General features: G+C 40.6%; 1 pseudogene; it reads right to left on the reverse strand.

Moving 5' to 3' along the window:
- Window positions 1-9,694: 9,694 nt before the first annotated feature.
- LOC118974853 (E3 ubiquitin-protein ligase makorin-1-like) lies at window positions 9,695-12,369 on the reverse strand (annotated as a pseudogene).
- Between the last annotated feature and the right edge of the window lie 12,001 nt (window positions 12,370-24,370).

Consider the following 24,370-nt stretch of genomic DNA (forward strand, 5'->3'; position numbering starts at 1 on the left):
ATTTCATTCATTTTTATGGCCAAGAACTATTCCATTGTGTATATGTATTACCTTGTATCCACTTATCCCTAGATACTGGTGGCCTCTGTATCTTGGCTATTGTAAATAATGCTGCAATAAACACAGAGATGCATTTATTTTTTCAAGTGTGTGGTTTGGATTTCTTTGGATAATTAACTAGAAGTAGAATTGCTGGGTCACAGTAGTTGTATTTTTATTTTTTTGAGGAACCCCAATACTGTTTTCCAAGCTGGTTTCACCAATTTACAGCTCATCCAACAGTATCCCAGGGTACCCTTTTCTCCACATCTCCACCTACACTTGTTTGTTGATTTATTGATGGTAGCTGTTCTGACAGGTCATACCTCATTGTGATTTCTATCTGCATTTTTTGACGATTAATGGTGGTGACCATCTTTTTATATCTCTTTTGCTCATTTGTATGAGTTTGGAGAAATGTCTATTCAGTTCCTGTCCTTGATTTTGCAATTGGTTGGTTTGTGCTAGCGTTTCCAGTGTTGCTCCCCCAGGAGGAGCACCACACCACTGCTTTACATTGGGTGCACCCTGGTTTCCCCACTGTAGGAGGAGGCTCAGCGGAGCAGGGCTACTGGGACTTAAGGAAACAGATGAGTCTTCTGTTCTTGGGTGATTGGGTCGGATTGAGCTCTGTCCTTCCCCTTTGTTGTGGAGCCTCACCAGCTACAGGTTCTTGAAAGTTTCCAACTCTTAGTAGGCCTTCCCCTTCAGGAACTGAGCTCAGCAGTGGGAAGCCACAGAGACTTGGGAGGGCAGAACAAAACAGTTTCCCCTTGTGGGTGGTGCTGGTTGAGCCTGCAAGTTGGAGGAGAAGGGCCTTCCCTGTGCCCACCTTCCCCCTTTGAAAGTCTCACAGTTCAATGTGTAAGTGTCTGTCTCTAGTTCCCTCAGAAAAAGAGTGCACCAGAGAGGTCCCTGTTGGGTGCAATCCACAGTCCTTTCTGCTAGAGATAAAGTAGTCTGGGGGGGTGTCCTCAGTACTTGCAGGACTGGGTCAGTTCACTCCCCTCGGTGGTACTGTTAGAGTCACAGTGCCCAGCCCTGGGATGACATTGCCTGAGGGCCCTGTGAAAAACTGGATCAGGACAGTGTCCTCAGTAGTTGACCCTCTAGCAGCTTTACCACTAGGATCTTGCCTTTATGCCCCAAGTTGCCTTCCATGAACTGGAGTCCCGGGTGCGTGTTCTTGTGCAAGTTCCTGTGTGTTGGCCCTTTAATAGCACACATGGGATACTAGCCAACTCCCCCTTCACTGTGACATGCTGTGCACACCTTTTGCTCTGGTTTATGGATTCTGGTGTGGGGTTGAGACACCCGTGCTCCTCAGTCGGGTCTTCTGCTTTGAGATACCCCTCTAGCTTCTCAGCCCCTGCACTTGGGTGCAGGTACAGCCTTCTGCATCTTTGCCGTTTTTACCAGTCTCTGTATCTTCATCTCTAAATTCTTGGATATAATACTCCTGTTCACCTGTCCTTAAGCTGGTCATTCAGGTTGAGTGCTAAATGCAGTTTGCCACCAGGAGGAGAAGGTAAGTGCAGCTTCCACCTATTGTGCAGCCATTTTGGAAAAAAAAAAAGTCTCATAGTTGCTTCTATGATAAGAATCTGTTCTATATTATCTGGTCAATCCCAAGAGTTTTTCAGATAGTCAGGACATTAATAAATTACACTCATTACAATATTTGAATGCTACAGTATAAAGTGTTTGCAAATCCTGACTTTGATCTCAATGATTTGTCACCTTAAATATTGCCTGTATTGCCCAAATAACCTGTGTGTATTTTGTTCACTTGACACTTTAGTAGGCCTTAAACTTTTGCTGAATGGATGAAGTAATTAATCAACCCTAATAGAGTACTATTTTGCTTCAATACTACTAACGATTAAAAAAATATGTGCTCCTGTTTCTTGGATTAAAAATATTTGACATTTTCTGTATAACCGGAGACATGGAAATAAAGAACAAATTGACAGGAACCAGAAGGGGAACAGGGAGAGGGATAACAGGGAAATAAGGGGGGAGGTCATCAAGAACCATGTATAAAAGACCCATGAACAAGACAAGGAGTGGAGAGGATTAAGTGTGGGAGGTGTGGGTGGGTAGGGCATTGGGGGAGAGTAATGCAGGGGAAATGGGGACAACTGTAATTAAACAACAATAAAAAGGGGAAAATGTATTATATCATAAAAATAAAAGAATTTTGGAAGTTTTCTATGCATTTGACATTTGAGCATGCTTCCTTTTTCTTACATTTAGAAATGAAAAATTGCTGTGATATACAGGGAAGAAAAGTACTATAAACGATGTCAGTCCATGAATAAAAAGGTTACTTTTACAGTCACTGAAAGACCTGTTTTTTTAAAAAGTAAACCTACATAAAATAATTTGTATTTAGTATCCAGGTGATGAATTTTTAACAATCACCCTAATCCCAATTACATTTCTGATAGAGAGCGTCTCATCAAGATTGAAGTTTGATATTGCAGTCACAGTAAGGAGGAAACCATTGACTTGAGGGACCTTGTTGTATCTGTGTGTGGATTGGCTATGTAGGCCGTTGAATTATCGTCCCTTGAAGGGATTCTATTACCTGTTCCGTTATTGAATGTTTCCTAGCAATTCGGGATCAGAGTATCTGCAGTCACTTCCATTTCTCTAATGGAATGTTTCCTACATTGCGGGTGAGAGTTAGTGCCAAATTGATTGCAGGCAACCCTGCAGAAGTAACACAAATTCCTTGTAACATGAGTACCTCTGCTAGAAGAATTACACACAGGAGGGAGGGAGGATAAACAAATAAACATGCACAAAAGACTGACTTAATTGATTAGTATTGCAGTGTTTTTGTTTGGTAGAATGAATCTTGATGAAGCTTATTTTGATGCTGTTAACTGTGATTGATGAAAATGATACAACCTACATTTCCAACTCATAACAAACTATGAATATAAATTATGAACTGTTCAATAGGTTTCCTGTTACTGTGAACAGAATGTTAAAGCAAATGAACTTAAATGTGTATCTTGCTGTAATTTTAGCAGTCTTTGTGAGATCTTTTGTACAGTAGTCATTTAGAGAATATCTTTATCTATAGCTAATACAAAAATAAGACAATAAAATTTCAACTATTAAGATAAATGGTATGGTATATTTTCTGGTGTCAGTGGGCTTGATCAATTCAAGGTTTTATTACCACTTGTCCAGTAAGAGAATAAAAAAAATTTCAGTGGACTTCTTTCATATTTTTTCTCCTTCTGTTTCTCTCTACTTATTGTGTACACAACCTGCTGTATTGTTTTCTGCATGTAAAACTTACACGGGATGTGACTGAAGACAAAGCCATTTGATTTTATGATCCTCAAACCACAGTTGCTTAGAGACCCAAAATAGAAAGTAATTTCTAGTGAAGTCATCCAAGCTTCAGCCTACGCAGTTCCTTTTTTGCAGAAAATGACTTGGCTAACATTCCAACCAAGGACCATAAACCAGCCTTGCACGTAGACACTTAGGATAAAGATATATTTAGATAGATTGCATGGACTAAAGAGGCCGAAACCATCTGTGTTTAACAGAGGCAAATGTCATTGTCTTCAGTCAAGGCCTGGGGTTGCCAGCCATATCTCAGTATGTAAAGATTCAAAGAAGTGCTTCAACAATTATATGTGCATGTCACGTACAGAAAAGTCACATACATTTCTCTTTCTTAATATAACAGACTTTTAAAAATGGAGAAATCTTAGTAATGTTTTCAGAAATAATCTATGTACTTCTCAGCTTTTCCCCATGCTTCCAACGAATCTGTTAATGGTGCTATTTGAAGCACACTGTTTTGTAATTGTCTGTTTACTTGTCTGTCTCTTCTCTGCAGGGTGAGCTTCTCCAGGCTGCAAACTGAGCTGGATTTTTTCTGGGTTCCTAGGGCCCAGCATTTGGTAAGGGCTCTGCACTTGCTTGCTTATGTGCATTGTGTGAAGTGTGTGTATATTTATGGAACATTGGGTTATCGGGGATCGTGTGAGTCATGGGAGTGATGTGGGGAATAAGTGAGGGTTGGCAGCTTCTGTTGAGCTACAATATGATTCTTTAATATAGTCCTCATCCGCTAGTAGTGAGGTTGCTAGATACAATACAGGGTAAATAGTTCAGTTTGAGTATTGGGTAACAATATGTTGTAACAACATCTAACTATTGCATGCCCCATTATGTAATGTTTATCTGAAATTTACATGTACTTAGGCAGCTTGTATTTTTATTCTGTACATCAATGAACTCTATTAATGAGGATGGATTGCCCAATGGAACCTGGGAGCCGAAATAGTGCCTTCCCTCAAAGGATTTGCAATATTTCATTGTGTAACTAGCACCCAGTCCATGGTAACTCTTGATATACCTATCATGTTTGCTGCACTTAGTACAAATGAACTTTTTTTAAAGTGATAAGAAGAGAGTGAGAAAGATTTCAAAATATCCCTGATCTGTTCTAATTCTTAGGACATACGGACAAAACCAAGGGTTGAGGGGAGTGGTGTGGGAAATGCAGACAATTGTAATTCAACAACAATAAAATAATTTAAAAAAATGAAAAAATGTAGAATCCTTAAAACAAACAAACAAAAAGAGAACTGCCTGTGCAGGGAAGTCTTAAGATCTGTGAAACTTTGGAGGGGAAAGTTTTAAAGCAAGTTCTTGTCAGGAAGAGGTAGTATTTAACTGGATGAGAGAGCCCTCAAACAAAACAGAGCCCCAGTGTATATGATGGGTAGTCAGTTCATGATTTTTGTCATAAAACCTCTTGAAAAAAAAAAATTCTCCTGACGAGCATTTGCAGGATTGGTTGTAACGTGGGGCCATAAGTGCTTTTCTTCAAAAACATACTCAGTAACTGCATTGTAAGAAATGCTATTAGTGCCTTTCAGTTTTCAGGCGAAGACGTACTCATTTACTCAACCCAACAGGTTCTAATCAGAAAAAATGGAACGTGTAGGAGTCATTTATTGTATTTGGATAAAACCAAAAGGTTTTACTTGGTGTAGGTCCAGCATGTGAACAGAATAAAGAAATGGTGTCCTTTACTGATCTTTACTATGCTCCACACAGTAGGTATTTCCACATAATTAAAAGTGCCCTCATGTAGAACCCTAATTTTGCCCTAAGGTGTTTTTCTATGTTCTACCTTTGTTTTTTCCCCTACCTTTATTTTTGAAGGGCAAGAATGCTAACTACCGAATGGTTAAAAACTTGGTAAAGAAAATAGTGCAGGAAGAAAAGAGAAACAATGAAAAAAGCTCCAGGCATTAAGGAAAATATGTGTGTGATGATGATTCTTGAAATGATGGTGAAAGCAAGACTCTGGCCTTTCCTTATCAGTAAATCACACTGCCTGCTATAACATATTGAATGGCTGCCTGGAAGTCAATCGCTCCTGGCTTTCCTTCACTTCGCAAAGGATCACCGCCTGTCCTTCACCAGCCACTGTGAAGGTTTTTTCTTCCAATGGTGAGCGCAACAAAACTACACTCCTTAACACTTATGTATAAGCCCATTACTCTCCAGGGTAATTTGTAGGTGTTGATTATGTCAACCGGATTTTAATTTGTTCAGCTTTTATTGTTTGTATGTGATATTTACATATTGCTGGCTGGAATGGATTGCATGATTATTTATTGTTAAAATTTATGATCTTCATAAATTTAGTGGCTTCTCACATAGAAGCAAGTTTCCCAGGAATATAAACATGTTTATATAAGACCCATTACAATAGTGAAATAGCAGCGGAGTAGGTACAGGTGACTGGATTATAGATGTTTTTGAAGTAGAGAGATCCATTGTGTTAGTTTTCTAGAGATGCTGTTACAGAGCACCAAGAACTAGGAGGCATAATACACCAATTTACAGTCTCATACGTCTGGAGGGCAGACCATTTTCCCCTTTGAAACCAGCAGGAGATTCTGTGTATATGTGTGTGTGTGCATGCAGGTGTGCATTTGCTTAGGGCACAGGTGGCAAACACAAGGCCCACGGGCCAAATACGGCCCTCCACCTTGTTTTATCTGGCCCGGCACCTGTGCCTACCCTGTGGTAGTGCCAAGCTCTCACTTAACCGTGAAGGAGTAATTACATTTATACAGTCCTAAATTACATTCGGCCCCTTGAAGGTGACCATGAGACTGATGTGGCCCCCCGGTGAAAATGAGTTTGATGCCCCCTGATGTAGGGATTCATGGGAGAGCAGACGGGGGAAGAAAAGGTGATTAAAAAAAAAAGGTGGGCGAATATGTGGGCAGAGGCACAGGCAGTTTAGTAAATTTGATAATGGGGGTTTGTGGAATTTCTTTTCTGGTTTTGTTCTAAGGAGGCACTTAAGCTAATTTTTATGTATTATTGAGAATTTTTCCTCTGATCACTTTGTTGTTACTAGTACAATAGGAAGCAAAGCCATGGGACTAAGGATGGGAAAAGAGTCAATGGGCATTTAAGGGAAAAATATGGATAGTCTTCTCAGAGCTGGGAGAAAATGGAGTAGGAAATGTAGTAGAATTAATTGGCAGGATTAAAGCCTTACTTCAGATTTATGAACATGGGTTTAAAGTGAGAGAAATCAGCATGGGTCTCTCTCCAGCCAAATTCTTTTTTACTTTTGAAAGAACAGAGTTTAATTTAAATTGTTTTGCAGATTTCCCAGAAGAGAACTGTGATTAAAGAGAGGGATGTAGTAGTTAGGGACTGTGAGGGAGTCCTTGTTGTGATTTACCGCGTGATTGAACAAAGTTCAGAAGGGAAAGCAGACATAACATGAAGGGACTCATGCGAAAAAGTGGATATTGAACTGTCTTTGAAATAAGGTAGGAGAGGAAGTAACGTGGAAAGATGTGAAAAGGTGGCAAGTGAAATTGAGAATAGACAGAGATTGCACTCGTTGGTTTTGCTTGTCTGGGATACATGCAGGGGTTGAGGTTGCATAGAAAACTAGATCATTGGGTAAGAAGAGATCAAGGAGTTGGAAGAATAGTCTAGTAGTAATTCAGCGGTGTCCACCCTGCGACCCATGGGCACATGTAACCCACAATGGCTGTGAATGCGGCCCAACACAAAAATCAGAAATTTACCTAAAACTTGGTGAGACTGTTTTGTGATTGTGTGCCAGTGTATTTATTGTGTGGCCGAAGACAACTCTTCCTCTTTCAGTGTGGCCCAGATGCCAACACGTTGGACATCCCTGAATTCTAATTGTATATTTCAATTGCCAGGATTGAAGATGAAAGTAGTATAGAAGAAACTTCAAGTCCAATTGTTTCTGCTGGAGGTACTTTGATACAAAAACCCTGGTAGCAGGAAATATTCATACAGGAAGAAACTCCTGGAAAGCATTCCTCATTTCATTCAATTCCACTATTACTGAAGAGTTTTGTTACTGTGTGTGTATACGGAGTGTGTTTTGGATTGTGTTCTTTACAAGAATAGCTCACAGGAGAGCTGTCCTTGTGTTAGTTAATACAGTATCATTGGCAATGTCGATTGGTTGGATTTGGAACATGATCAGTAAAATTATCACATGAGAAAAGAGATTCAGAGGAAGCATATCACAGTCCTTTTGAAGAATCAACATTCCAATATTGTCAGAAGTCTCTCTAACCCCTCTGATATGTTATAAAAATTAAATTAAAGGAATGTATATGATCTTGAGGCCTGCTTTGAATGCTAAGGTACATATATATATATATATATATATATATATATATATATATATTCTATATCCCAGTACCTAGTTAAAGTATGAAGGAAAGCATGAAAAAAAAAAGATGAAGTTGGACTGTTTAAACTCTGGTCAGTATTATACATGTGGTTGCATGTTTATTTTTATTGAAAAAATTTAAAAGATTTTATTTTATTTTTAGACAGAGGGGAAGGGGAGTAGAAAGAAAGGGAGAGAAACATCAGTGTGTGGCTGCCTCTCACATGCCCCCTACTGGGCACCTGCCCCACAACCCAGGTGTGTGCCCCGACTGAGAATTGAACCAGCGACACTTTGGTTCACAACCCACACTCAATCCACTGAGCTATACCAGCCAGGGCTATTTTTATTAAAATTTTATAACAACAAGAAATTGACAGGAAATACACAAATGTGGTAACACCAGTAAACCTTGGATAGCCGGAGTTCAGGTGGTTCTTAAGAGGAAAGTTTGCATTTTTCTGCAAAGAAATCCATTAGGGCAATCTTGAACCACCTCCCTGTTGGTATCCATGTCAAAATGGCCACTTATTCTCTCTTATGGGCTGAAAGCACATGCGTGTGTGTTCACATCTATCAGTTGGAAACTTTTAGGAAATAACGGTTCCTGAGTCCTCCTACCCCCACTTTGCTGATTCACACGTAGCAGCTGGAGTAACTGCTAATCAGTGATTTTTCTCTGGGGCCTTAGGCAAATCTCACATTAAGATGCGTAAATTCAGTATTTGAGCAATTAAATGTTAATTACAATTGTTAGTTTGTTCAATATCACAAGAGATACTTGGACTTATTTTTCATTAATTGACCCCATAATTTTGATGTATGTCCTTCATCCTAATTTCATTGCCAGAAAAATGTTTTATAGTTATGTTGTTCACAGATATTGATGCTTAAAAATACTTCAGCTATTTACATCAGGAAACTAAAATGCAGCACTCAAATTCTGCATGTCCCAATAGGTATTGAAACACTTGGTCCTTACCTAGGCATCTCCAAGGGACCCTATTTTGGAGCCACAGAGCCATAACCTTATAAATGCACAGTAGTATTTATTTAGAGCTCACACATCTATTCAACAAATATTTATTGAGCACTACTCTGTGTCAGAAAATGTTGTAGTCTAATATGTATGCCAGTGAACAAAACAGCTACCTCACTCCATGAAGTGAACATTCAGGGAAAGGATGGATAATAAACCATTAAGTAATTAAATATATCTTTTGGGCCTAAAGACTAGGTTGGAATGAGTGGGGTGAGGGGATATGAACTAATGGTACTGAAATTTGAAATGAGTTGGTAAGGAAAAAAGTCAACGGAGGTTGACTTTTAATTGAAGTTTAACGTACAGATAAAAAAATGTATAGTTCTCGTGTTTTTGACAATTGTTCAGTTTGACAATTATATATGCTCCTACTGCAAGTAACTGAAACAGTATGTACAGGTCTTTTTTTCTCCCTACTTATGGTTAAACAGAAACCACCAAACAAGTGCTTGGGGGGTGGTGGGTGGGGGGCACACTGCAACGTAGAGAAGACATACAAATTTTCACTAGAAACCTCAAGTGCCCAACTTTAAGCCTGTAGCAGAGGTTTCCTTGCCACAGTCCAGACCCTTCACCCGTCACCCCTATTCTTGGACACCCAAACAGGTCCAATGGTGTGACTTTTGAACCTGGGGTTCTCAAAATTAGTGGGGGAAAGTCAATAGAAAATACCTTCCAACTGTGGGAATGTGGTTAAAAACAGATGAATTAGCAAACATACAGTTACTGTCTGACAGTTAAATTCATGTTCTGTGAATAAACTAACTATAAACTGTATTTTGTAACTTTTTTAACCAGAGAAAACAATACTCCTTGAGGAAAGGTGAGGGACCAAGAAGACAGACCCTGGGTAAAAGTTATTCCGACAGCACCTGCACTGCCTACGCCTGCCTGGGAGAAGAGCTCGGGCCGTGCAGATTGTATAGATTCCAGTCCTGAAAGTCGTCCAGCTGATCCTGAAGCAAGTTCCACTGGTCTTCAGAGTCTTTTAGGTCATTGTCTCCACCTGCAGCCAAAAGCATAAGCAACATCTAGCCCAGCTCAAAGGTGACAACCTCTTCTTCATCGTGGTCCTTTGGGTTGCTGTTCTGTCTTTCCTCAATGAGCTCTGGCGAGTGGTTCCTTCCTTACGCCCAGAAACTGCCTGATGTCCCCACTTTCTGTCTTTGTGACTCCTCTCTGCCACCATCAGGGTGTGCATGCTGGTAAACACGGTTCCCTCCAAATGGGCAGTGCCTAGTTCTTCATCAGAATACCTGCTTGCCTTGTTCATTGCCTCCTTGTATTTCTGAATGAGTTTCGGCTTCTCTTCCTCCTCCACCCAGTAGTCACTCGGAATGACAAAGTTAGATGTGATCCAACATTCGAGGCAGGACTCTATGATGTTGCTCTCAAATTGCTTAGCACTCCTCCACTTGCGAATACAGTTGAGACCAGTAGTGTGGTTGCAGTTGAAGATGATCTTACAGCTCCTCCTCCTGAGGATGGCCTTCATGTAGACCACCTCCTTGCAGATCCCACACACCTTTTTCTTACTGCACTGGCCAGCAAATGAGACCTCAGTGTGGGCCTCAGTGCAAGAGTTCTTGTGTTGTGAACTCTGGGCAGCCTCCAAGGGATGGATGACCTGCAGCCCACACAGGTCTCAGGAGTCTCCATGGAGATAACACTCTCCAACTGCTGCAGAAGGGCATAGTGGCTGCTCAGTTTCTGGGGCCGGCTGCTCAGATTCTGAGTCTTACCTGGTCACTGAGCCCTGCAGGGGTGCTGCAGTGCAAGGAGGGGTAGTAGGGGTGTTATTGGAGAAACTCTGGTTCTTCTTGCCAATGCAATAAAGATTTACAGGTCAGCTAGCCTATTAGCATGCATGCAAATTTCATTAGTGATGGTGTTACAAAACAGATGGGGGAGTGGCTGAACGATTAAAATACCCCCCTTTTTCTCCAGGATTTCCTCCTCTGTACTAGGTTTGCTTTGCCCACCACAATAGGAAAAGATGTCTTTGATCATGCCGCAGATTGGTGAAAAGGAAAGGAATTATTATTTATTTAAAAGTTATACAGACTAGAGTTCTTTACAATACTGACAATCACACACAGTCCTTCCTTCTCCCTCTGCCCATTCTAGGGTACCATATCTCAGGAAAGAAGTAGAAGTCCATGATTCAGGATCCTGGCACCATCCACGTGGTAGAAAGGGAGCACTTCCAAGCCAAGTAGTCCTGACTCCGCCAAAGATGTGGGATCCCCGAAAAGTTGCCAGAGCCCCCATGGTTCCAACTCTACGAAAGCCGTGTGGTCCCTAAAAGACTCCAAATGGCTGCTTTGCCTGTGTTTAAATCTCAGCCACAATCTTCCTCTGTAGCCTCATTTCCAGCTCCTCCCACAGTTGGCCACAGCTGCAAGCATTCCAGGCAGGTGTGGCCCTGTGGTGTGTAGCCAATCATCTCCAAGCTCTTATGAACCCCATTACAAATTGGTATTTGGGCCCCCCTCTTTGCTGCACCCTGTTACAGTGGGAGAGCAAGAGCAAGGGGGCAAAGCTGGCTAACCATCTGCCCCACGTTGTGGCAACAGAGCCTGCAGCCAAGAGAAGTCCTTTTTTCTGAGGACTTATATAGTGGTCAGGGTCAGGGAACTCCATTTTGATTGCCTGGTATAGGTGGTGCTAATTTTTCCTGGAGACCTGATTGCTTAAACTTAGGTATGGGTTGGGGTCTCTTAGCCTGAAAACTTACTTTGCTATAAACTCTGTTTGCTCATTTTGTACTTGTCTGGAGGCAGGCAGTTAACTGAAGTTGTTTTATGGGCTTTTTCACTGAGCACTATAGTACTCCTCCCCCCTTCCCCACTACCAGGCCTTAGGATGAATACACAGTCCAAAGGTTTTCTTTTTCCCAGCTAGTGGAGATGATACACACAGAGTTTCAAGAACTTCACCATGCACTACCATAGTTTATTTGTGTTGTTTGGGTCGCCTGGCAGCCTTATTGGACCTGGATAAGGATTAACAGTATTCTTCTTTTAGCCTGCTGTTTCAAGTTCTTTGTTAGATTGTAATGGTGAGGATCCCTACCTCTATTTCCCTTCTGGCTGCTCATTCCTAGCTGCTGCCTAAGTGTTAAAAATCATTGCCTGGCAACCAGTTCCCTGCGTGTTGGCTAGCAACAGTAGCACAGTCTCAGGATTCTTCCTATGCTGTCCTGTGCAACAAGGCAACAGTAGGGCCAGTGAGGATCAAAATCAAAGGCATTCACCCAGTCTTCTGAACCTGCTCCTACAGTTGCAAAGTTTGAATGTCTTGACTCAGCCTTGTCTGCATTCATTTCAACAGCTGGTCCAAGTACTGATGAGAGACTTGAGGCAGCAGTCGATGTTGCGGTTAGATCTGTAGTAGTCACTTCTTCCTTTTTTAGTTGTTTGCTATGTTGATATCTGCAGTGGACTCTGTAAGTAGCGAACCCTCACTAAATATGCTTGCACACAACCCTGTATGGACTTTGAGAGAGGTCATGTGAGTGTCCACATTTATCTCCTTCCTTCCAAACCCCATGCATGACATATATACCAAGCTGGTCTTGGAAGGAGGCAACATGACCCTGATATATTTTCCAGGCCATGTCAAAGCCTGCTAAAGGGTTTTGTACAGGGAAAGATAAGTGAGAAGAAGTCTTTATAAGTTTCTCATGTCTAGTACTGGTAACTCATTTCTGCCAATTTCTTTAAGACACCACTCGACTAATTTCTATCACCCTAGCCTAGTTTCTTTTAAAGCGAAACATTTTAAAAAAGATTACTTATTTTTAGAGATGAAGGGAATGAGAAAGACTGAGAGGGAAAAATCAATGTGTGGTTGCCTTTCCTGTGCTCCCTACTGAGGACTCGTCCTGAAACCCTGGCTTGTGCCCTGACTGGGCACTGAATGGGTTAACCTTTGTTTTAAAGGCCGGAATCCGTTGAGCCACACCAGCCAGGGCAACTGTAGTTGTTGTTTTCTGCCGGTTCTTTGACTTCGTGTAGTATTTGTGAATTTGTGGTGTGTGTGTACATCTGCACTTACAGGTACATGTATGTATGTTTGCTTGGCTACATTTCTCAACATAGTGTTGGTAAGATTCATCCAAGTTTTACTCCTATCAATAGCGTTTTGCTTCATATGGCTAGATAGCCTCCAACAGGAGCTTCATAAGTCTTTAAATTTACTATCCTATGAGACATTTGGATTATTTAAACTTTAGGAATTTATGGTTGAGACTGCCTTAATTGTGGTAAATGAATTGTTTTGTAGACCCAAGTTTTCCTTCCTCTTGGGTAATTAGTTATAAATAAAATTTCTGTATCAATACATATGTTTCTATTTAACTGTAGAAGAAACTACTGAATAATTTTCCAAAATTTATTAGCATGACATTTCCAGTGGTTTTGTTACAGAACCCCCCCCCCCCGCCTTTTCAGTTGGTCTATTACTCTGGTTCTTTTTGCCCACTGCTGATTAAAAACTGGGGCTTTCAGTGACACTTTGGGGAAAAGGAAAGGAACTATTTATTCAAAAGTTATACAGGTTCAGAATAATGGTAGAGTGTCCAAGTTAAATCCCAAAGTCCCTTTAAAACACCTAGAAACAAATGCACAGTGCTGCCTCCCCTTGCCAAACCAGGCCAGTCCAGAAGTGCCTAGCTTTGGTAGGCTCCCATTCCAAATTCAAAACCATGTGACACCATCTCATGGCTGGCCTGTGGGAGTACTTTTGCATTCTTTTAGACACCTTGCCCACTGTTGCTACACAGTCAAGTGGCTTCTCCTTTGAGAGAGAGAGAGAGAGACAAATTGCTTCCTGTGCTAGTTCTCTAGCCTGCTAGCCTTGCATGGCTCTCATCCTCTTCTTCCCCTGTGATTTGGAGCTCTACCTTGGCAGAGAGAACTCCCTCTGAATCTGGTATGGTTAAGCCCTTCAGGTCCATGGATTCAGATGCCAGACACGAACTTCCTCCCTATCACCTTCAAGCCACCCTCCAAGGCCAAGCACAACCAGTAAGCCACACATATACTGTGATGACTATAAGGCATCACAGGTTTGAATGATGCCCATCTCCCTGGGTCTGAAGGCAGGCACACTCTTTGACATTATTAAACCACTGGACAAAGTTCTTCAGATGTATATGCAAACTAACTCTCAGTGGCCCTGCTCTGCTTTCTCTTGTCCCCCAAGTAATAGCTAAGGGGGTGTTCAGCATTTTGGGGTACTGTAGCTCAGCATCATGAAATAGTTCCACATCTTAGGAATATTTGGTATCATGTGGCATCTTTATATTTATCATATTTTGCATACTTAATGACATTTGATTGTGTTTTTAATGTACATTTTGATGGTGACACCTGAGGTTGAATTCCTTTGCTTGGGCTCAGTATGCTTTTGCTTAAAGTGTCTCTTCACCATTTTCCTAATTTATTCTTTGAGTTTGTATTGTTTATTCCTGAAAATTCCTCGTGTAGTTTGTATATGAGTGTATTTACAGATATATGTACAGTAGTTCCCCTCATACACACAGGGAATGTGTCCTGATACCTTCAGTGGATATTGACACCAAATAATACATATACAGTGTCTTTTCACATACACATGTACTGATGATAAAGTTTATAGATAACACATGTGATGAGGTTGACAATAATGATAGAACAATCAATATACTGTACACACAGTGTGGGCCCACTGAACAAATGAATGATTCATGTCTGAGGCAGAACAGCAGGATGGGATGAGATTTTGCCACACTCTCAGACTGAGGCATACAATTCATGAACTGTTTATTTCTGCAGTTTTCCACTTAATATTTGTATACCATGGATGACCATGGATAACTACAACCATGGAAAGTAAATCGACAGCTTGATTATTATTGTGCTATCTTAGTGCAGTTTGGGCTTGTCTATTGATTTCATTGGAATTTCTTTTTAAAGATTTTATTTATTTATCTTTAGAGAGGAAGGGAAGGAGAGAAAGAGAGAAATATCAATGTACGGTTGCCTCTCATGAGTCCCCTGCTGGGAACTGGCCCACAACCCAGGCATGTGCCCTGACTGGGAATCGAACCGCGGTTGTTTGGTTCGCAGGCCTGCGCTCAATCCGCTGAGCCATGCCAGCCAGGGCTCATTGCAATTTTTCTTGAATAGAACATTTCATGTCAACATTTTTTTCTAATATGTTATATTGTTTAATTAAAGTTGTCCCCATTTTTCCCCCAGTACTCTCCCTAGTGGTACCCACGAACACTTTCCACATTTAGTCCTTTATCCCTTGTCTTTCTCCATGGGTCATTTATATATGTTCCTTGACTTGACCTTTCTTACATTCTGCCGCGCCACCCCACCCCCGCCCCCCCAATCCCCTGGTGACTGTCAGTTTATTCTTTATTTCCATGTGGTTTTATTTTGCTTGCTTGTTTGTTTTCTTGATTAGGTTCCACTTATCCGTGAGATCATATGGTATTTGTCTTTCACTGCCTGGCTTACTTCACTTAGTATAATGCTCTCCAGTTTGATCCATGGTGTTGCAAAGGGTGGGAGCTCCTTCTTTATTTCTGCTGCATAGAATTCCATTGGGTAAATGCACCACAGTTTTTTGATTCATTCATTTACTGATGGACACCTAGGTTGCTTCCAGCGCTTGGCTTTTGCAAATTGTGCTGCTATGAACTTTGGGGTGAATAGGATCTTTTGAATTGGTGTTTCCAGGTCCTAAAGGTATGATCCTAGCAGTGGAATTGGTGGGACAAAAGTCAAATCCATTTTTACTTTTCTGAGAATATTTCATACTGTTTTTCCACAGTGGTTGCACCAGTCTGCAATCCCACCAACAGTGAACTAGGTTTCCCTTTCTCCACAGTCTCTCCAATACTTGTTGTTTCTTGATTTGCTTACGATGGCCAGTCTGACTGGTGTAAAGTGGTATCTCATTGTGGTTTTAATTTGCATCTTTCTGATAGCTAGAAACACTGAGCATCTTTTCATGTGTCTCTGTATCTCTGTATGTCCTCCTTGGAGAAGTGTCTGTTCAAGTCCTTTGCCCATTTTTTATTTGGGTTGCTTGTCTTCTTAGAGTCGAGTCATGTAAGTTCTTTATTCATTTTGGAGATTAACACCTTGTCTGAGGTATCATTGGCAAATATGTTTTCCCAAGCTGTTGTTTCTCTTTTTATCTTGATACAGTTTTCCTTAGCCATGCAGAAGCTTTTAATTTTGATGAGATCCCATTTGTTTATTCTTTCCTTTATGTCCCTTGCTCTAGGGGACGTATCAGTAAAAATATTGCTGTGTGGAATATCTGAGATTTTCCTGACAATGTTCTCCTCTAGGGCTTTAATGGTTTCATGGCTTATATTTAAGTCTTTTATCCACCTTGAATTAATTTTGGTGTATGGTGTAAGTTGGTGCTCGAGTTTCATTTTTTTTTGGCATGTAGCTATCCAGTTCTCCCAACACCATTTGTTGAAAAGGCTGTCTTTACTCCACTTTATGTTACTGCCCCCTTTGTGAAATATTAATTGACTCTAGAGAGTTGGGTTTATTTCTGGGATCTCTGTTCTATTTCATTGGTCTATGTGCCTGTTTTTATGCCAGTACCAGGCTGTTTTGATTACAGTGGCCTTGTAATACAGTTCGGTATCAGGTATTGTGATGCCTCCTACTTTGTTCTTCTTTCTCAAAATTGCATCTGCTATTTGGGATTGTTAATAGTTCCATATAAATTTTGTAAAATATTTTATTCATTTATCTTTAGAGGGGAAGGGAAGGAGAGAGGAAGAGAAACATCAATGTATGGTTGCTTCTTGTGCATCCCCTGCTGGGAACTGGCCCCTGCCGGGAACTAGCCTGCAACCCAGGCATGTGCCCTGACTGGGAATTGAACCGTGATTGTCTGGTTCACAGGCATGCGCTCAATCCACTGAGCTACACCAGCCAGGAGTTTCATATAAATTCTTGAAGTGTTTGCTCTATGTCTGTGAAATATGCCATTGGTACTTTAATAGGTATTGCATTGAACCTGTAAATTGCTTTGGGTAGTATGGACATTTTGATGGTGTGAATTCTTCCAATCCATGAACATGGTATATGTTTCCATTTGTTTATGTCTTCCTTGATTTCTTTCTTCAGTGTTGTGTAGTTTTCTGCATACAAGTCTTTAACCTCCTTGGTTAGGTTTATTCCCAGATATTTTATTTTTGTTTTTGCTATATCGAATGGGATTTTTTTTCTTGATTTCTGCTTATGCTGTATCATTGTTGGTATACAAAAATGCCTTTGATTTCTGGATATTGACTTTGTGTCCCACTGTTTTTGCCAAATTCATTTATTAGTTCAAGCCATTTTTTGGTAGAGGCTATAGTATTTTCCATGTACACTATTATGTCATCTGCAAACAATGCCAGTTTTGTTTCCTCCTTTCCGATTTGGATGCCTTTTATTTCCTTGTCTGATCACTGTGGCTAAAACTTCCAATACTGTATTGAATAGAGGTGGTGAAAGTGGGCAACCTTATCTTGTTCCTGATCTTAGTGGAAAAGCTTTTAGTTTTTGCCCATTGAGTATGATGTTGGCTGTAGGTCTTTCATATATGGCCTTTATTATATTGAGGAATGCTCCCTCTATTCCCATTTCTCTGAGTGCCTTTATAATAAATGGGTGTTGAATCTTATCAAAAGCTTTTTCTGCGTCTATTGATATGATCATGTGGTTTTTGTCTTTGCTTTTGTTTATGTGATGTATTACATTTACTGATTTATGAATATGGAACCATCCTTGCATCCCTGGGATGAATCCCACTCAGTCGTGGTGTATGATCTTTTTGATGTATTGTTGGATGCAGTTTGCCAATATTTTGTTGAGGATTTTAGCATCTATGATCATCAGTGATATTGGCCTGAAGTCTTCTTTCTTTTTTGTATCTTTATGTATTTTGGGGATTAGGATGATGCTGGCTTTATAAAAAGAGTTTGGGAGTCTTCCATCACTATGGATTTTTTTGGAATAGTCTGTGAAAGATAGGGCTTCGGTCTTCCTTGAATGCTTTGTAGAATTCTCATGTGAATCCATCTGGCCCAGGGCTTTTGTGTGTCAGGAGATTTTTTATTACCTCTTCAATTTCATATGCTGGTATTGGTCTGTTCAGTCTTTCTTCTTCTTCTTCTTTAAGTTTTGGAAGATTATGTTTTTCTAGAAATTTGTCCATTTCACCTAGGTTTTCAAATTTCTTGGCATACAGTTCTTCATAGTAATTTCTTACAATCCTTTGTATTTCTGTGGTGTCAATTGTACTTTCTCCTCTTTCATTTCTGATTGTGTTTATTTGGGTCCTCTCTCTTTTTCTTAATGAGTCTCTGCTTAAAGGCTTATAAGTTTTGTTTATGTTTTTAAAAAATCAGCTCCTGGATTCATTGATCCTTAGAATTGTGCTTTTCATCTCTATGGCATTTAATTCTGCTCTGATCTTGTTATTTCCTTCCTTCTACTACATCTGGGCCGTTTTTGTTGTTGCTGTTCCTCGAGTTCTTGCAGGTGTAGGGTTACGTTGTTTGTTTGAAATGTTTCTATCTTCTTTAGGTAAGCCTGTATTGCTATGAACTTCCCTCTCAAGACTGCCTTCGCTCTGTCCCATAAATTTTGGGTTGTTGTGAGTTCATTTGCAATTGTTTCCAGGAACTTTTAGATTTCTTCCCTAATTTCATTCTTTGCCCATTCATTGTTTAATAGCATGCCATTCAATCTCCATGATTTGGGGTGTTTGGGGTTTTTTTCCTTTGGGGTTGGTTTCCAGTTTCAGTCCCTTGTGGTTGGAGAAGAATGCCTGGTATGATTTTAATTTTCTTGAATTTGTTGAGGCTCGTTTTGTGTCCTATAATGTGGTCTATATTTGAAAATATTTCATGTGCATTTGAAAGGAATGTGTATTTTTCTTCTTAGGGATGAAGGGCTCTATATATTTCAGTTAAGTCCATTTTTTATACGGCATTGTTCAAGGCCAGAATATCTTTGTTGATATTTTGTTATGGAAGATTTGTCCATTTTTGACAGTGGGGTGTTAAAAATCCCCTGGTATAATAGTGTTGCTGTCAATATGTTTCTTGAAGTCCTCCAAGATTTTCTTTATATTTGGTCCCTCCTATGTTGGGTGCATATAAATTTACAATGTTTTCATTTTCTTGGTGGATTCTTCCCTTGAGTATTATGAAGTGACCTTCTGGGTCTCTATTTATGGCCCTTTTTTTGAAGTATAGTTTGTCTCATTGGAGTATTGCTACCCCAGATTTTTTCCTGTCCGTTTACTTGGAAATTTTATTCGTAGTCCTTTATTTTCAATCTGTGTAGGTCTTTTGTCCTGAGGGAGGTCTCTTGTAGACAGCATATGCGTGGGCCATGCTTTCTTATCCATTTAGCTGTTCTATGTCTTTTTAATTGGAGCATGTATTCCATTTACACTTAAGTTTATTATTGATATGTTCTTATTCATCGTCATTTTCTTACCTGTGTTCCTCTCTCTTTTCCTTCTTTTCCTTAGAGCATTCCCTTTAGCATCTCTTGCAGAGCCGGTTTGGTGAAGTCGTATTCTTTTAGACTCCTTTTGTCTTGGAAGCTCTTTATTTGGCCTTCTATCCTAATATTGAGATCCTTGCTGGGTAAAGTAGTCTTGTTTGCAAGCCTCTGTTTCTCTTTATTTTAAATACTTCCTGCCATTCTCTTCTGGCTTGGAGTGTTTCCATTGAGAAGTCAGCTGCCAGGCTAATTAGGGCTCCCTTGTATGTTACTTGCTTTTTCTCCCTTGCTGCCTTTAAGATTCTCTGTTTGTCTTGGAATTTTGCCATTTTCATTATGGTGTATCTTGAAGTGGGCCTGTCTGGGTTCCTCTTGATTGGGGCTGTCTGTGTTTCCTGGATTTGTGTGAATTTTTCTCTCATCAAATTTGGGAAGTTGTCTCTCATTACTTTTTCAAATAGGTTTTGTATCCCTTGTTGTTCTTCTCCTTCTAGTATCTCTATTATTTGGATATTATCACATTTGACATTTTCTTCCATTTCTCTTAATTCCTCTTAGTTCTTTCTGAGCCTCTTTTTCTTTTCTTGCTCTTTTTGGGTGTTTTTTCCTACTTTGTCATCCAGCTCATTGATCTGATCTTCTGCTTTATCTGTACTGCTTTTAATGCCATCTACTGTGTTCTTCAGTTCAGAAATTGTACTCTTCCTTTTCTCGTGGCCCTTGGTGATAGTATCTATTCTGTTTTTAATATTGATATAGTTTTTAGCAAGTTTATTGTAGTTTTCCTGTAGTTTGTGGTAATTGACTGTGAGCTTTCGGAGCTTCTTAATAAACATTGCTTTGAGTTCAATATCTTATAGTTGAGTTGCCTCTTTTTCATTTAGCATTGTTTCTGAGGTTTCCTTTTTATTTTCATTTGGGGATTGTTTCTTTGTCTTCCCATTGTTTGTGAGAGTCTTCTTGTTATTCTCTGGTTCTTAAATTGGTCTGTTCTGACTCCCTGGGTTTATGGTGTGAGCTTCTGGGTAGAATACTTGTGAGTTTCAGTGGTGCAGTCTTCTTCAGGTATCCTGGTGTTCACCGCTTCCACCCACTCTTTTTTGTGATCAGTTGGAGGGTTCTCAGAAAATGGTTTAATACAGCAAGAGAGTATTCTAAACTATGTATAGTAGCAGCCAGTAGAGAAGAGATAGGAGATATTTGGGTATGTGTAGTGTTAACCCTGATCTTCCACCGAACTAGTCACTTTTTAGGAAAGATGGAAAGAAGTAAGACTTTTCTTGGGGAGGGAAGGATTGAGAATTGGATCTAGAAAGCAGTGAGGTTGTGGGAGGTCAGATTCTGAGGTAAGGTGAGAATAAAGGATAGCAAATAGGTGTAGTGTGTAAGAGAATAGAGTTGACCACTACAGTAATAGAGTTCAGGAAACCATGATGTGGGCTGAGATCTGGTGTAGTGTTGTGTGGTATTTACGATAGTATGGAACAGCTATTATTTACAATAATATTAGAGCAACAATCATATGACAATATGAGATTTAGATACCAAAAATAGGACATATCAGACCTTTAGGTATGTGCTAATGGAACACAGGTGAAGTGAAGGACAGTTAATTAGCAATACACTATGAATGGGAGAACAGGGGAAACCTGTTGAACAATATAGTATATCCCACCAAGCAAAGAAGACTAAACAGAAAGAAGAGGAATACAAAAATATTATTCAAGTAAAAGATATAACAGTGATGAAAATAGTAATACAATATGCAATAACTTGCAGGTTCTCTGTAATAGCAAAGTGAGATTTGTCTCTCGGTCTCAGCTGTTGGGATGCCCCCTGGTGTTTGAGTCCAACTCTGGTGTTTTCACAGTTCCTGGTTTGTTTGTTTGTTTTTTTTTGGTCTCATTTGTGGGTATTCAAAAAAGAAAAAACAGACTAAGGAAGGTAGAAGAGAAAAAATTGGAAAGAGAGGAAGAAGGAATTAAACAGGGAAGAAGGAAAGAGAAACAAAAGGAATTGAGAGATAAAAAAATAAAAATTAAGTGTAAAGAGTGACTTCTGGCCAAGATGGAGGTGTAGGTGGAAACACTGTGCCTCCTCGCACAACCATGTTTAAAGAGAACAAAGTTTTAGTAACAAAAATGCAACCAAAACACAGAAAATTGAACTCTGCGGAAGAGCGACAACAATGAACCATTCAGCCACACGGGTAACAGGGGCGGAGCCAGCGATGGTGGAGCGGAGTTGTGCAGGAAAAATCAGCCAGACTGACCCAGGCATGCAGGCAGTGGTTGGCAGATCCCAGGCGTCGGGCAGCAACTGATAGACCCAGTGAGGGTGCAATCCGGAAAGCTGACTGCACTCACAAATTCACGCTCAGATAAACCAGGTTAAGGAGCGAGCAGTGAGACAGACCATGGAGTCCCCAGCAGCTTGTGCGAAGCAGCAGAGGGGACTGCCATTGCCCCTCTCTGACCCCGCCCCCACATACAGCATCACAACCCAGCAACTGAGTGGCCAAGCCCTGGTGAACACCTAAGGCTCTGCCCCTCACACATAACAGGTGCGAAGAGACCAAAACATTATGGCTCAAGAACAACTCAAACCCATGGGGCCAATAATTCTATGTGACCAAGAAATAGCCAAACTATAAGATGCACAGTTCAAAATACTGGTGATCAGGATGCTCACAAGACTGGTTGATTTTAGTCCCAAATTAGAGGAACAAATGATGGCTAAACTAATTGAAATAAAGGGAAATGCACAGGAAACCAATAGTGATGGAAAGGAAACTGGGACTCAAATGAAGGGAGTGGACCAGAAGGAAGAAAAAAGTGACCGAACAGAAAGGAATGAGGAAACAAGAATTCCAAAAAATGAGCTTAGGAACCTCCAGGACACCTTTACACATTCCAACACCCGAATTATAGGGGTACCAGAAGGGGAAGAGCAATAGCCATGAGTGGAAAATGTATTTGAACAAATAATAAAGGAGAAGTTCCTCAATCTGGCAAAGGAAATAGACTTCCAGGAAATCCAGGAAGGGCAGAGAGTCCCAAAGAAGATGTACCCAAGAAGGAATACACCAAGGCACATCATAATTACATTCGCCAAGATTAAAATGAAGGAGAGAATCCTAGAAGCAGCAAGAGATAAGGGGACAGTCACCTACAAAGGAGTACCCATCAGACTGTCAGCTAATTTCTCAAAAGAGACCTTACAGGGAAGAAGGGGCTGGAAAGAAGTATTCCAAGTCATGAAATCCAAAGACCTACAGCCAAGATTGCTTTATCCAGCAAAACTTTCATTTAGAATGGAAGGACAGATAAAGCGCTTCTCAGATAAGGTCAAGTTCAAGGAGTTCATCATGACCAAGCCCTTATTATATGAAATGCTAAAGGGACTTATCTAAGAAAAAGAAGATAAAAAATATCAACAGTGAAAGGACAGCAAACTCACAGTTATTAACAACCACACCTAAAACAAAAGCAAACCAAGAGGACAGCTAGATCAGAAGTGGAACCATAGAAATGGAGATCACATGGAGGGTTAGCAACAGGGGAGTGGGAGGAGGAGAAGGGGGGAGAAGGTACAGAAAATAAATAGCATAGATGGTAGGTGGAAAATAGGGGAAGGGCAAGAATAGTATGGGAAATGTAGAATCTAAAGAACTTGTAACACGTGGACACAAACGAAAGGGGGGTAATGGTGGGAGAGGGGGTGTTCAGGGTGGAGGGGAATGAAGGGGGGGAAATAGGACAACTGTAGTGGCATAATCAATAAAATATATTAAAAATAAATAAGAATAAAAATAAAAATTATAAAATAAAAAGTAGTTTATATGAACAAACAAACAAAAACAAAGAAACACACAAAATACCTTTTGCTGGTTCAAACTTGGCAAACCAGTTTTTCTGTTCTTGCTGGCTGCAGGGGCCTGAGGGGCAGGTTTATAGATGTGTGCTCCTGGTCTCCTAAGGCACACATACTCATTCTGGGTCCACTGGTGTTGGGGTTCTCCCCCCACCCCGTGTTCCACAAAGCTTTGTCTTCTCGTGTTACCGGTGTATGTGGCTGGCCTGGCCACTTCCAGTCACATGGGCTGAGACATACACTCTTCCCAGGGCTATGCGTTGGTGCTCACAGCCCCCATGTGTTTTCCACTCAGACCTTACTCCCCTCTCTCTGACTTCAAGCAAGGAGGTCTCTCCTAGTGCTGCTCAATCCCTGGTTTGCCGGGCCCTCTCTAAAGAGTCCTGTGGCCATCCTAGGGGGCCCTGGGCCTGGGGCCTACGCCTGCAGCCTCCATGGTCCCCGCACTGATCCCTGGGCCCTTTTTGTCCTGAAGCACTCGCCTTCCCATCTGGGTTTTCAATGTCCACTACAATTTTTGATTTCGTAGTTTCATATATGCTGTGGTGTACTGTTCACTGTCTGCTCTGTTCTTCCTTAGATCATCGAGGTTTCTCTCTTGTGTGTAGAGGAAAGTGGAATCTGCTCTCTCCTACTCCATCGGCATCTTCTAGGTTTTTTCCTTTCCTTCCATTTCCCTTTCCTTTCCCTTTCCTTTCCCTTTCCTTTCCTTCCTTTCCTTCCTTCCCTTCCTTGCATACTGTTTTCCACAGGGGCTGCACCAGTCTCCATTCCCACCAACAGCACACTAGGGTTACTTTTCTCTACAACCTTGCCAGTACTTGTTTTTGGATTCTATAACCATTTTGTTATGCCTTGTTCTTTTAAACTTACTAAGCAGTCTTACCTACATTAAGGTTACAAAGGTAGTTTATGCTTTCTTCCAGAAGCTTTATGATTCTTAAATTTGTGCTTAGGAATGTGATATATTGTGTAAAGTTAAAGTTCCTTGTTTTCCATACATACAACAATTTGTTGCAGTACTTTGGTGCATTGATTCAACATATGTTGTTCACATGGGTGTCTTTCTGTTCCCTCTGTTGTGTTCCATTGCCCCATATTTCTAGCAGGACACCAGTACTGCTGTATCTGTAATTGTAGCTTTATGGTAAGTCT

Source organism: Sturnira hondurensis, unplaced genomic scaffold (genome assembly GCF_014824575.4).
Source record: "Sturnira hondurensis isolate 20B ecotype Veracruz unplaced genomic scaffold, ASM1482457v3 Scaffold0019898, whole genome shotgun sequence".
In the NCBI taxonomy this organism is placed as follows: domain Eukaryota; kingdom Metazoa; phylum Chordata; class Mammalia; order Chiroptera; family Phyllostomidae; genus Sturnira; species Sturnira hondurensis.